Below are 12,345 nucleotides of genomic sequence, written 5' to 3'. Positions count from 1 at the left end.
TTCGTATACTCAGAGTGAATATGCTAGACTTGCCTTCCTGCAGTCCAGATCTGTCTCCTGTTGAAAATGTATGACCAGTCATGAAAAGGAGAATCAGACAACGACGATCACAGACTGCTGAGCATCTGACGTCTTGTATCAAGCAAGATTGGACAAAACTTTTGCTTGCAGAACTTTAACAATTCATATCCTCAATTCCTAAAAAATTAAACATCGTAATTAAAAAGAAAGTTGATGTGACACAGTGTTAAACATGCCTCTGTCCCAACTTTGCCTCTGTCCCAATTTTTTGGAGTGTGTTGCAGCCATCAAAATCGAAATTTGTTCATATTTACAAAATACATTTTCGTTGGTCAGTGAAAACTTTGGAAATCTTTTCTTTGTATTTTGTCAATTAAATAAAAGTTAAAGAGAATGCATATTTGCCATGAATTATTTCCTTAGCACGCAAATCAGAGGAACTAAAATATTGCCCAAGCAGTGCTCTGAGATATAGATTTAACCTTCAGGCTTGTGCATCATTCAAAGCTATTAGCTAAAATAAGATTATTTTATGCTTATAATTTATAATTTATAACACTGACAAATAAATAATAATTTAAAATAGGTGTCAAATAATATTAATTAATCTGAAGTTATTGATCCTCCGGTGTCTGGAGAGCATCCGGCCCCGAGCCAGAACCAGCCCACCGTTAAGTCCGCCGGCCGTTCCTCAGTCAAGCCCGCCAGCCGCTCCGAAGTCAAGTCCGCCGGCCACGGCATTCTCAAGCCCACTGGCCGTTCCTCAGTCAAGTCCGCCGGCCATTCCCGAGTTTAGCCCAGAGAGGGATCCAGTCCCCGAGTCTAGCACAGAGCTCCCCGAGCTCCCTGTTCCGTCATGGCCTCCTGAACTGTCTGCTCCACCATGGCCTCCTGAACTGCCTACACCGCCATGGCTTCCTAGTCTGCCTGCTCCACCATGGCGCCCCGAACTGCCTGATCCGCCATGGCTCCCCGAGCTGCCTGATCCGCCATGGGCCCTGGAACGGGTACCACCCTGGAGGCCGTCCGTCCCTGGAAGCCTGTCCTGAGAGGCCTCCAGAATGCCTACCCCCCCTTCCAGTTGGTTGTTATGAGGCTCGTGGACGCGCCTTCCGGGAGGGGGGAGTAATGTCAGACTCTGTTCCTGTCTTGTTGTCTCCTCCCCCACGTGCTCCATGACCCAGTTTTCCCTCATGTTTTATTATGTTTATTGATTTCAGGTGTTCCTCATTTTGTCCCTCCTCTAGTCCTGCGTATTTACAGTGTTTCCTGTTTTGAGTTCTCTGTCCAGTTTTGAATGTCGTCTTTCCCCGCTACATGTGATTTCCTGGTTCCTCGAGTATTATTAAAGTCTCTGTGTTTGAAGTTAACTCCTCGTTCCGTGCTCCTCACAGTAGCAAAGCGTGACAGCTAACTTCTAAGATACCTTTTTTTGGCCACATTTGAAGGAAGCACTTTGCTGAGCTCAGTGAAAAACTCCAGCCAAGATGGTGGACAAAGCTAAATGTTCATTATTGATTTATTTAATTTATGTAATAGCACAAAATATTTATTAAAAATTTGTTAACTGGAATTGAAAGAGGAATCGTGCTTATTAGAATGTCATGTTTGTTAGCTTAGCAACATGAACTTATAAACCTTTAAAGACGGAATCCCTGGTGAGAAACTACATTACCCAAATTCCACCAATCAGAAAGCTGCAGCGAGCAAATCGCACCAATAGGAGCACTAAGCCCTGCCCACTCCTGTGAAGCACCGCAAATGATTTGACCAACGCAATTGGTCTCCCCACACACTCTCAAAACATTTAAATATTTGAAATTATTTATCCATATTTTGCAATAAACTTAAAATGTATTGTTTCTATATATACACTATCAGCAGCTTATTTTTATATTTCTTCATTTTTAATTCGATTATGTCATTCGCAATGGCTCATGAGATTGTAGTTCTTTGCCTCATTCAAGCTGTTAAGAACCTTGTTTTTTTTGTCCAATTTTCTAATTTTTTTTGCTTCAAATATAAATTTGTACTGTTGTGATTAACCGCTCAGATGGTTGGCTTGGTTCACGGCTTATAACGCTTATAAAGACTTTTAAAAATCGCTATTGGAAAAATGAATGGAAAAACTATTTAAATACCTAAAACAGTGCCGCTAAAAAAGTGGGCAGGCAATAATGTGTGTTCCGTTTGTACTCAGAAGTCGGACATTCCGAGTTACTAGTAGTAAGTGTCACCTCAAATATATGGCTGTTAGGAATGTCGGCCAAATTTACTATGCCACCCCCACTTTCTAGGGTAAGGGACCCTAACAATGATATATTTAACACAGGTAGTTCAAATAAATGAACTAGAAGCCAGAGTACAAAAGGTTAATACTTTATTAGAATGACAGATATAATCCTTTTCCATAGATAATGTTATTAAAATAACAACCGGGTTGACAGTTGTTCCAAAAAAGGGATATAAATACAAAACTGAAATAAAGTAAACCAACTTAAATTAAAAAACACATTAGCGGGCATATTATACTAACATCATTAAATTCAACTCCTATGCATAAAAGCATATTTACTCACGCTAAATTGTCGAGAGCAGCAATCACACACACGAGCAGTTCTTCCAACGCGCCAATACAGGAGAGCAAACCACACACACACTCGTTCATCGAGCGGAGAACGAGAACAAACGTTATTTCATTGAAGCCCGCGAGACTTTAAACGTCACCTGTCCTATCGCGTCACCTACCCCTTAAAGGCATAGCAAGGTCATTCCGGTTACATAAGTTACTCCGAACAGCAACAACTTCAGAATCCAAAATGGCTGCTGAGCACATCAACATAAGTGAAACAGTTGTAATATATTGTTTATTAGCGCTTCTGTTTGTCTGTTTGTATTTTACAAATGTCGATAAATAGCGCTAATAAAACAAAATTCACAACAAAATGAATATCATAAAATCACAAAAGTTGTACCATGAAAACCCAATAAACTAAATATAAAAGCAAACACCACAACTAATAAATAAATCTCAAATTTTAGTGGGAAAGAAACGGTGGCCGATAAATCCGAGAGGATTTAAAACCTGTAATTAAAACCAATTGACATTTTTATTGCACATAAAACCCCCATATTTCACCTTAAGACAAACAAAATACTCACGTAGCTTCCAACATTGCGCTATGACTCACTTTGATGACTGGATGTAACAGTCTCACTAAAGGCAGAAGTGGGTTGCAATGCAGTATATTCTGTACAAATGGACACTCGCAACTCAGCCGAGTATGAACACAAGAGCGAACCTAAAATAACACATCCTAAATTTATGGCACCGCATTTCATATCAATTTCACTTATCAATGAACTTGGCCATGCACTCACATTAGGTAGCTGAAACCCCGCGGAGTTGCACGCACACCGCGTTTTCGGATCAACAGGTCATCAGCACGGAAATAATCCTAAAACACATTAGCGGGCATATTATACTAACATCATTACATTCAACTCCTATGCATAAAAGCATATTTACTCACGCTAAATTGTCGAGAGCAGCAATCACACACACGAGCAGTTCTTCCAACGCGCCAATACAGGAGAGCAAACCACACACACACTCGTTCATCGAGCGGAGAACGAGAACAAACGTTATTTCATTGAAGCCCGCGAGACTTTAAACGTCACCTGTCCTATCGCGTCACCTACCCCTTAAAGGCATAGCAAGGTCATTCCGGTTACATAAGTTACTCCGAACAGCAACAACTTCAGAATCCAAAATGGCTGCTGAGCACATCAACATAAGTGAAACAGTTGTAATATATTGTTTATTAGCGCTTCTGTTTGTCTGTTTGTATTTTACAAATGTCGATAAATAGCGCTGCAGATGTGTGCAGTGTAAATAAGGGGTTATCCAAGCATTAATGGCAAGGAAAGCCCCTTATACTTGAGAGCAGCCAGTATGAGGTGTTTCTTGGAGGTCATAATACATTAAATAATGATCATGTGACTTTTACGTACACCAGGTGACCTGTAAATGCAAAAAAAACCCAGTTTCCATTGCAATTTTGCGAAATATTCCTTTTTTGAATTGCCTGAAAAACCACCTCAATCTTTTTTTTTGCAATAAATGGGAGTTTTTGCAAAATTCACGTTTCCATTGGGCATATTTTCAATTCACAATTTCAATTTGCGCAATTTGAAGGGTAATGGAAACGCAGCTACTGTATTATTGATATCTTGACTTATCTGACTTCTGAGTTGAATGGATAGCGCATATATACATAATACATAAGGCACGAACAAGCTTACATGTTTATTTAGGATGCTGCCTTAGAAGGCACCATATTTAGGTCGCTCATACAGTTTTGGACCAGAGCCATTGTGAACATTACTTACATGTTTTCTCCATCCGGCCTCATGCTAAGAAAGCTACAACTCACTTTTATAATGGCCCATTGAGAACCTTCTCTAAAAATCCATTATGTGTCACCGGTAGTTTTCCAAAAGTTTTCCTGTTTTGGATTACAAACAGAGCACTATGCATTGGATGACAGCAGAGGGGAACAGGCCAAAATTTGCTCCTGACAAAAGCCATTGAAGCATGTCTGACAAGAAAATTGGCAAAGTTTGGTTCAGTGAGGTTTTGAACAAAAACAGTTTTAATACTCTCCCTCTGTAAATAAGCATGATTTTACACGTCCCATTGCCCAGGAACAAGACACAGACAATTCCAATAGTAATGTTATGCATAACATTTGGCATGTTCTAAAATCTGGATTGATGCATGGCTATCACTTACAAAAAGTACTTTGGTGGTCTTATGATACAGTGATGAAATCAGGTGGTAATTGATACTGTATATACCATAGTACCACAATACATTACTATATTCATATACTATTATATTTAGAATGGTATATGTCCAAAAACCTCAGTACTTTTTTGTAAGTGATATATGTATAACAGAGCTAAAAATGAAATGACTCCAGAAGCAGTTACACTGGAATCTTTACATGGCTAGGAAAAGGCTGTGCAAGCATATGTTTTTTGTAAGCTTATTTTCTTTCGCAAATTACTGCACAAACATTCATTTTACAGAGCCATACCTGTTAAACCGGTCAATCTGTCAATTAACTCCAAAATTTGAAGTAGTTCCAGCAAATGTGGAAATGTACGTCTTTGCAAAAACTGGCACAGAGGCGACATTAAAGAGGCAGTTCACCCAAAAATGACATTCTATCATCCTTTATTCACCCTCATGTCATTCCAAACCTGTTTCTTTTCAAATTTCTTCATTCTGCAGTACACAAATGACGATATTTTGAGAAATGTTGGTAACCAAATAGTTTTGGTGACCATTAATTTCCATTGTATTATTGTATAATTTCTCAAAAGTTTGGAATGGAAAATTATGACAGAATTGTCATTTTTGGGTAAACTGACACTTTATGCAAAAATATTGATGAAAGGACCAAAATACAATGTCCAAATACAAAAGATATTTTGAAAAATGTGACTCTTTTTTTTCCATGCAATAAAAGTTAATGGGATCCAAAGTCGTTTTGTCATTGTATGAACAAAAACGTGAAAACATCTTATAAAATATCTTCTTTTGTGTTCCACAGTAAGTCATACAGGTTTGGAATGACGAGGGAGAGTAAATGATAACAAAATTTTAATTTTTAGGTGAACTATCACTTTAATGTTGCTACTTGTGGGTGGAGAATGTCTCAAAGTATGCGAAAAGGGGCGGGGCCCCACAGATTCGCAGTTCGCCACTGATAGCAAGATAATAGTCTGTTTCTTTTGATTTAAATGCCGTTTATTCTTTCCTGCAACTGGTCCTAACCTCATCCACCGCAGCGAGGGCGTTCCAGTGGTTAATGAATTGAACACAGTCATCTCGCAATGTTTTTAATCCCTTTGTGTCTATCATTACGTGCACTGGCTCATGAGTTCAGCAGAAATGGTCTGTGGTCACGACTTTTATTACTCTGAGTGATTCAGAGGCCGGACAGGTCGACAGAGAATAAACAAGGATGTTGTGAAAGCAGTTAGGCTCATTTTCACAAAAACACGGCCTGTCGCCGACACGTTAATGTTTGTTGTGGATGTCTGGAAGGGAGCATTTATAGGATTTCAGAATGTGTGAACGCCTCTTTGATTTATTTGACCTGCAAATTATAGAGTTTCTGTGCCATCAGACAGGTCTACGATCTCAGAAGAGACATATTTAAAACAGCAATTTCATACTGGGTGGTTGTGTAGAAGTATTACATTTTTGCAGTTTGATGACATTTGAACATAATTCAATGTTCTCCAAAGCTGCTGCTTCATCTGTTCAATACAGCTGTGAAATCTGGGAAAGAGACATGTTTTCTTGGGGAATTTCGAATGGGATTTTAGAATAATGATTTACAGCATTTATAGCAAAACTAAGTTCTGGTTAGCATTACTCAAAGAGACTATCATGTTCGGTCCTACATAAGTTACAGCAGAGATGTTCACAAGTCTTTAACTTGGAGTCCGAGTCAAGTCCGAAGTCTTTAAACTGGAGTCCAAGTCAAGTCTGAAGTCTTTATCACTGGAGTTTGTCTCGAGTCTTTGGTCTCATGACCGAGTCAAGTCTCAAGTCATTTAATAATGGCTCGCTAAAAAAAATCCCATTCAGAATCCTCGCATATTGAAATCTTCATATTTACAAAGCTGTTTTATATATATGGCTATAGACAAAATATATGATCTATGATCTGCCTTGTAAAAAAGAGGTGCTAACATGTAAGGTTATTTTACATCCAGCCTGTTACTTATGTTTTAATCTATTACCATGTTCAAAGTTCATTTTTTCTGTAATCAAATTCTATAATAAGAGTCTGATCTACCATGACACATAAGGAAATATGTGACACAGATATTACAAAATCATACAAATAAAGTATTTCTTTATGATATAAGTTAGGGGTATTCAATTAAAGTTCCAAGAGGTGCAGCCTCTATATTTTCTTCCAAGCAAAGGTCCGGACAAAAAACAAAACAAAACACATTTTTTACATGTATTGTATTTTTACATTTAGATAAATGCAAGGCCATGTGACAGAAAAAAAAAAACGTTTCTGTTCAGGGTTTTCCTCCTGAAATCTATACTATTTTAATATTTTACTTAAAAGCAGTATCTACTAAAAACAATGCAGCTACAATAATCAAAACGTTCTCAACTTCAGCAGAAAATAAAGTTAACTAGCAATTTCAAAGTTTAAGTTCTATCCTAGCCATCTAACAACAATTTTCCCAATTATAATTACATGATTCTTTTGAAATGTTCTTAGCCTACAGATTAACTCCTTGGGGTCGATGGTCACACCGTAATATAGGATCAGAATCGTCTTGTCACATCTGGTTTGAACAGGTTATAGATAGATAAATAGATAGTAAGAAAAATAACTACATTTGCAGCATTGTTGTTTTCTGTTGTGTTTTAGTGAAAGTAATCTATAATTTTGGTGCTCACCGTGTTTCTGTTGTTGTTAAAATAACCACGTCATCGCAGCTCTTAAACTTAGCGCCAGTGTACCAACGAAACATGCTACCTATCAGATTGTGCTACCAAAAATATATTTGCATTGTTTTAAGGGTAAGGGTAGGTATGGACGGGTAGGTATGGACATTAAAAAAAGCCTCAAACCACATGAATAAGATGCTGGTAGCACAATCTGGTAGGTAGCATTTTTCACTATCGTTTTGTGCTACCTATCTTTTTAATGAGAGGTAGCATAATCTGAGCGGGTAGCACAAATCGTCAGAACACCGGCGCGTGTCCGGAGAGAGAGAGAAAGCGCAAGGAGCTGAAAGGGTTTGAATAAAGTGAGTTTGGCTTTAGATAAAAAATACTAGAGGATATAGCGCTGAAATATATTTACCATAAACAACCCTGAGCACTTGTTATTTGATCCGATCCGCTCCGCTGTTTTGACTCGCTGCTCACTTAAAATGGTGCTGCTGTTGAGGCTCACCGTCCGGAAGGATGCCGGGGTGCGGATGCGGTCTTCCTTTTGAATATATCAGTTATATAAGTAACTCGAGTTGCTTTTAAAATATTCACGAGTCCTTTTCCTCGAGTCGAGTCAAGTCTGGAGTCATTTCAGGTCGAGTCTGAAGTCAAGTCTGAAGTCTATAAAAATGCGACTCGAGTCCGAGTCACTAACTCGAGTGCCCATCTCTGAGTTACAGTCATACCTCAAATGCAAATTTTGCTTTGCAACATGGTACGTAAGGACTTGCTATGGGCCTAATGGATTTTTTGAGAAGTTATTCTGTAACATTTCTAGCCATCTGATCGAAAAAAAAAATATTTTAGAACAATCACAGACACATGGAACGATTTCAAGCTATTTAAAGTTACGACAAAGTGGAAGTCGTGACAGATCTTTTCTTCTGTATTGATGCCAACCCTGAAACAACATACAGAACTACCAAATTTTGCTATAAGTTTGATTGCATCATATAATAATTGCTGTTAATAGTGTTCATCGTCTGTTTGATTACGTCTTTAATTGATTTTTCCGTACATTTCTGCCATATGTACATTAACTGACAGTCACCACTGATAAGCTACTACTAAATATATTGTAGGAACGTAATTTTCTGTAAAGCAACGATTTGTATCGTGAAAAGCGATATACAAATAAACTTGAATTGAATTGTATTGTGATGTACATCTGAGTGTAATACTACCACTACCACTACCACTTTGTTTATTTAAACGTTGAGTCATCTCAATTATCACCAGTAAAATATGGAGTGCCACAAGGATCTGTCCTAGGTCCTCTGCTATTTTCAATATACATGTTGCCCCTTAATATTATTAGAAAATACGGGATTATTTTCCACTTTTATGCTGATGATACTCAACTATATATCTCAACAAGACCAGATGAAACTTCTAAATTATCTAAGCTAACAGAGTGTGTTAAAAATGTAAAAGATTGGATTACCAATCATTTTCTCCTATTAAATTCGGATAAGACCGATATATTACTTATTGGACCAAAAAAACAGTACACAGAATCTCTTGGATTACAATTTGCAACTAGACGGATGTACTGTTACTTCCTCTACAGTCAAAAATCTGGGTGTTATATTAGATAGCAACTTGTCTTTTGAAAATCCTATTTTCCATGTTACAAAAACAGCATTCTTCCATCTTAGAAACATTGCCAAGTTACGAAACATGATACCTGTTTCTGATGCAGAAAAGCTAGTTCATGCATTCATGACCTCTAGACTTGACTATTGTAATGCACTGCCAGCTGGTTGTCCTGCATCCTCAATAAACAAAGGTACATGTAGTCCAAAATGCAGCTGCTAGAGTCCTTACCAGGTCAAGAAAATATGATCATATTACCCCAATTTTTAAAGTCTCTGCACTGGCTACCTATTAAGTTCCATATCAGTTACAAAATATTATTACTTACCTATAAGGCCCTTAATGGGTTGGCTCCTGCATACCTAACTAGTCTTCTACCATGCTACAATCCATCACGCTCCCTAAGGTCGCAAAACTAGGAGGTAGAGCTTTTTCGCATTTGGCTCCCAAACTCTGGAATAGCCTTCCTGATAACGTTCGGGGTTCAGACACACTCTCTCTGTTTAAATCTAGATTAAAGACACATCTCTTTGGCCAAGCATTCAAATAATGCATCTCATAATCTTGTACTGCAGTTATATCTGATCAAATGCACATTATTATTATTCTTAAGCTTGGGTTAAACAAATCATTTTTGCTTGGTTGGAACAGCAGCTACGTACCACATTTTGCTATAAGTTTGATTGCATCATATAATAATTGCTGTTAATAGTGTTCATCGTCTGTTTGATTATGTCTTTAATTGATTTTTCCATACATTTCTGCCATATATACATTAACTGACAGTAACCACTGATAAGCTACCACTAAATATTGTAGAAACTTCATTTGCTGTAAAGTTGCTTTGCAACGATTTGTATTGTGAAAAGCGCTATACAAATAAACTTGAATTTAATTTAATTGAATTAATACATTATTGACAATGAAAAAATGTAGGGCGGGGACTTGGTTCTATGCACCGGTATTTGATTGGATGTTGAGATGTGGGCGTGGTATTCAAAAGGGGAGGCATATAAACAAAAGTTTGCAGTGGCGGAGCTTAAGTGAACTTGATTGGAGAAGTCATGTCACCAGAAAGAAGTCTGTCATTTTTACCGGAAGATCAAGTTTGAATTTTCATTATATGCCAAACTGTAATATTTAACAGTTGAGCATAACCATAATTTAACCATTTGATGAAAATGACATTTTTAAAAAATAAAATTACATCATATTTCATACTTTTTTGTATAATTTGATTTTTAAAAATCAATTGCTGGGACATAGAGGTGTTTGAAGTTGAAGAAACACATTTATAGAGCTTAGTCAGGGCAGCACCATATTTATTTATTTTTGACAGACATGAAGACAAGGCGGTGAGAAGTACAGAGTGTGTTTGATGGGCGTTCAACAACATACTGATTATTTAGCTGACAAAACGTCCTTCCTAAAAATATAAATACAGTAAATGAAAAAATAAATACCTTTCAGTAGACAAAACGTCCATAAAACAGTTTTGTAAGTTGTAAAAATTACATGATCTAGGATCTTTAGTATCTTTTACAGTGTGTGACATTGTAAAGACTATCCCTCACAGTGTCATTTTTATTCGTGTTAAATTCATTATTGTGTCTAACCTGATTAAAGTCTATATTCATCATAGAAATTTCGATGACTTTAACTTTCCCTGATATTTTCAGGCTTCCATGACCGTAGAACCCTATAATTAAAGGTGCTGTATGTATTTTTGACTGTACTAAAGCATAACAATACTATAATATATTTGCAGATATGTAGGAAACATGCTAAGTTCACATATTTGTTTCTCTGAAAAATTTACGCTAAAGCCAGTTATTCTACTTTGAAAATGTGCATTCCATGTCGGAATGTCTGTTTTTGTTTTGGTCTGTGTGACTCTGCCCACTGCAAGTTTACCCAATAATATTTTGACACCCCGGGTTGCCAGTTGGTGGAAAACACAGCATATTGCAGCCATGGGAGCCAGCAAACAAACTGGATCAAAGTTGGCATATTAAAACGCAGATAAAACAATTCATCAGCTTACATTTTGTAAGGCTCGTTGCCTTCTGTTGTCAATTGCGACTGTTCCTGTTGCGTGTCAATCTGGCAACCCGCATGAGAGTTGAGCCTGAGGAGGATGGGACGGGAGAAACAACTCTCTCTAATATTTTGAACGTGGACTGCAGTACCCATTTAAACCACTAGCTGTCAATATGACATACTGCACTTTTAATTTCAGTTGTCAATTGATGCAGCTTTATTTGTGTGTGCTCTACTACAGAGAGAAATAAAACAGTGTTTTTATAAAGAAAGTTCGGTCAGGTGCAGCCTGACCCAGACGAACCCAAACTGACCCTGATCCTGTTCCATCACAGACAGTCTTGTCCAAGACTCCCCTAGTGGTTTACTGGCTGTCTTTTCACTGCAAGAATGCTCTGCTTGCTCTACAAACTGGATTGTGTGGCAACTTCTTTCTAGACATCAAGGGAGGTGCAGTGTTTGGTTTGATAAAAGACTGCTGCTCTGTCTAAACTCCTTCTGAGACGAATGACTTCCCAGAGAGGAGGAGAAGAATAGGTTTGCTCATCATGTTTAGTGTTCAGGAGTGTCGGGGTGTCGTTTTGCATTCGAGATGGAATTATTCTTAAGGCTCGGCTAGCATAAATTGTCCACCCACAACATTTCTAGTCTCGGAGGAGCATTTTGGAACCCGAAATGAACAAAAAAATAACAAATTAATCCGTCTGCCATGAGAATGTGATTATTCACGGTCTTTGGCATTGCAAAGTACAAATTCCTCAAAAAGAAAATCAAATAACAAACTTAAATGTTACTTAAAAACTAAGCATGTGTTTGCATAGTGAAGTAGTATTATTTCTATACTAATATATATTAATACATAATATATATTAGTAATGGTTTGATTTACCTTTTTACTTTTTTATTTACTAGTTTTAGCATTTTATTTATTACTTTTAATATTTCTTTTTAGATTTAATTAAATTTTATTTCAATTTTAGCAATTGTAATACTTAGATTACATTTTTATTTTAGTTTTATTATTTTATTATTTAGCATATAATATTTTATTTTATATTTTTAACAATGACAACATACACACTATGTATGCATGTATATGTGTATAATATTTATTAATGTGTGTTGTAGATAATAATATATATATA

The 12,345-nt window shown here is 37.1% G+C and overlaps 1 long non-coding RNA gene across 1 annotated transcript; it reads right to left on the bottom strand.

Moving 5' to 3' along the window:
- Positions 1–3,070: 3,070 nt before the first annotated feature.
- On the bottom strand, positions 3,071–3,652 carry LOC107704537 (uncharacterized). The gene is made up of 3 exons (XR_001635970.1): positions 3,555–3,652; positions 3,403–3,479; positions 3,071–3,323 (listed from the first exon to the last, which is right to left on the bottom strand). It is a non-coding gene; the product is annotated as an uncharacterized LOC107704537 (long non-coding RNA).
- Positions 3,653–12,345: the final 8,693 nt, after the last annotated feature.

This window comes from Sinocyclocheilus anshuiensis, unplaced genomic scaffold (genome assembly GCF_001515605.1).
Source record: "Sinocyclocheilus anshuiensis isolate Anshui unplaced genomic scaffold, SAMN03320099.WGS_v1.1 scaffold2038, whole genome shotgun sequence".
Taxonomy (NCBI): domain Eukaryota; kingdom Metazoa; phylum Chordata; class Actinopteri; order Cypriniformes; family Cyprinidae; genus Sinocyclocheilus; species Sinocyclocheilus anshuiensis.
This window is presented reverse-complemented; position numbering and strand designations above follow the sequence as displayed.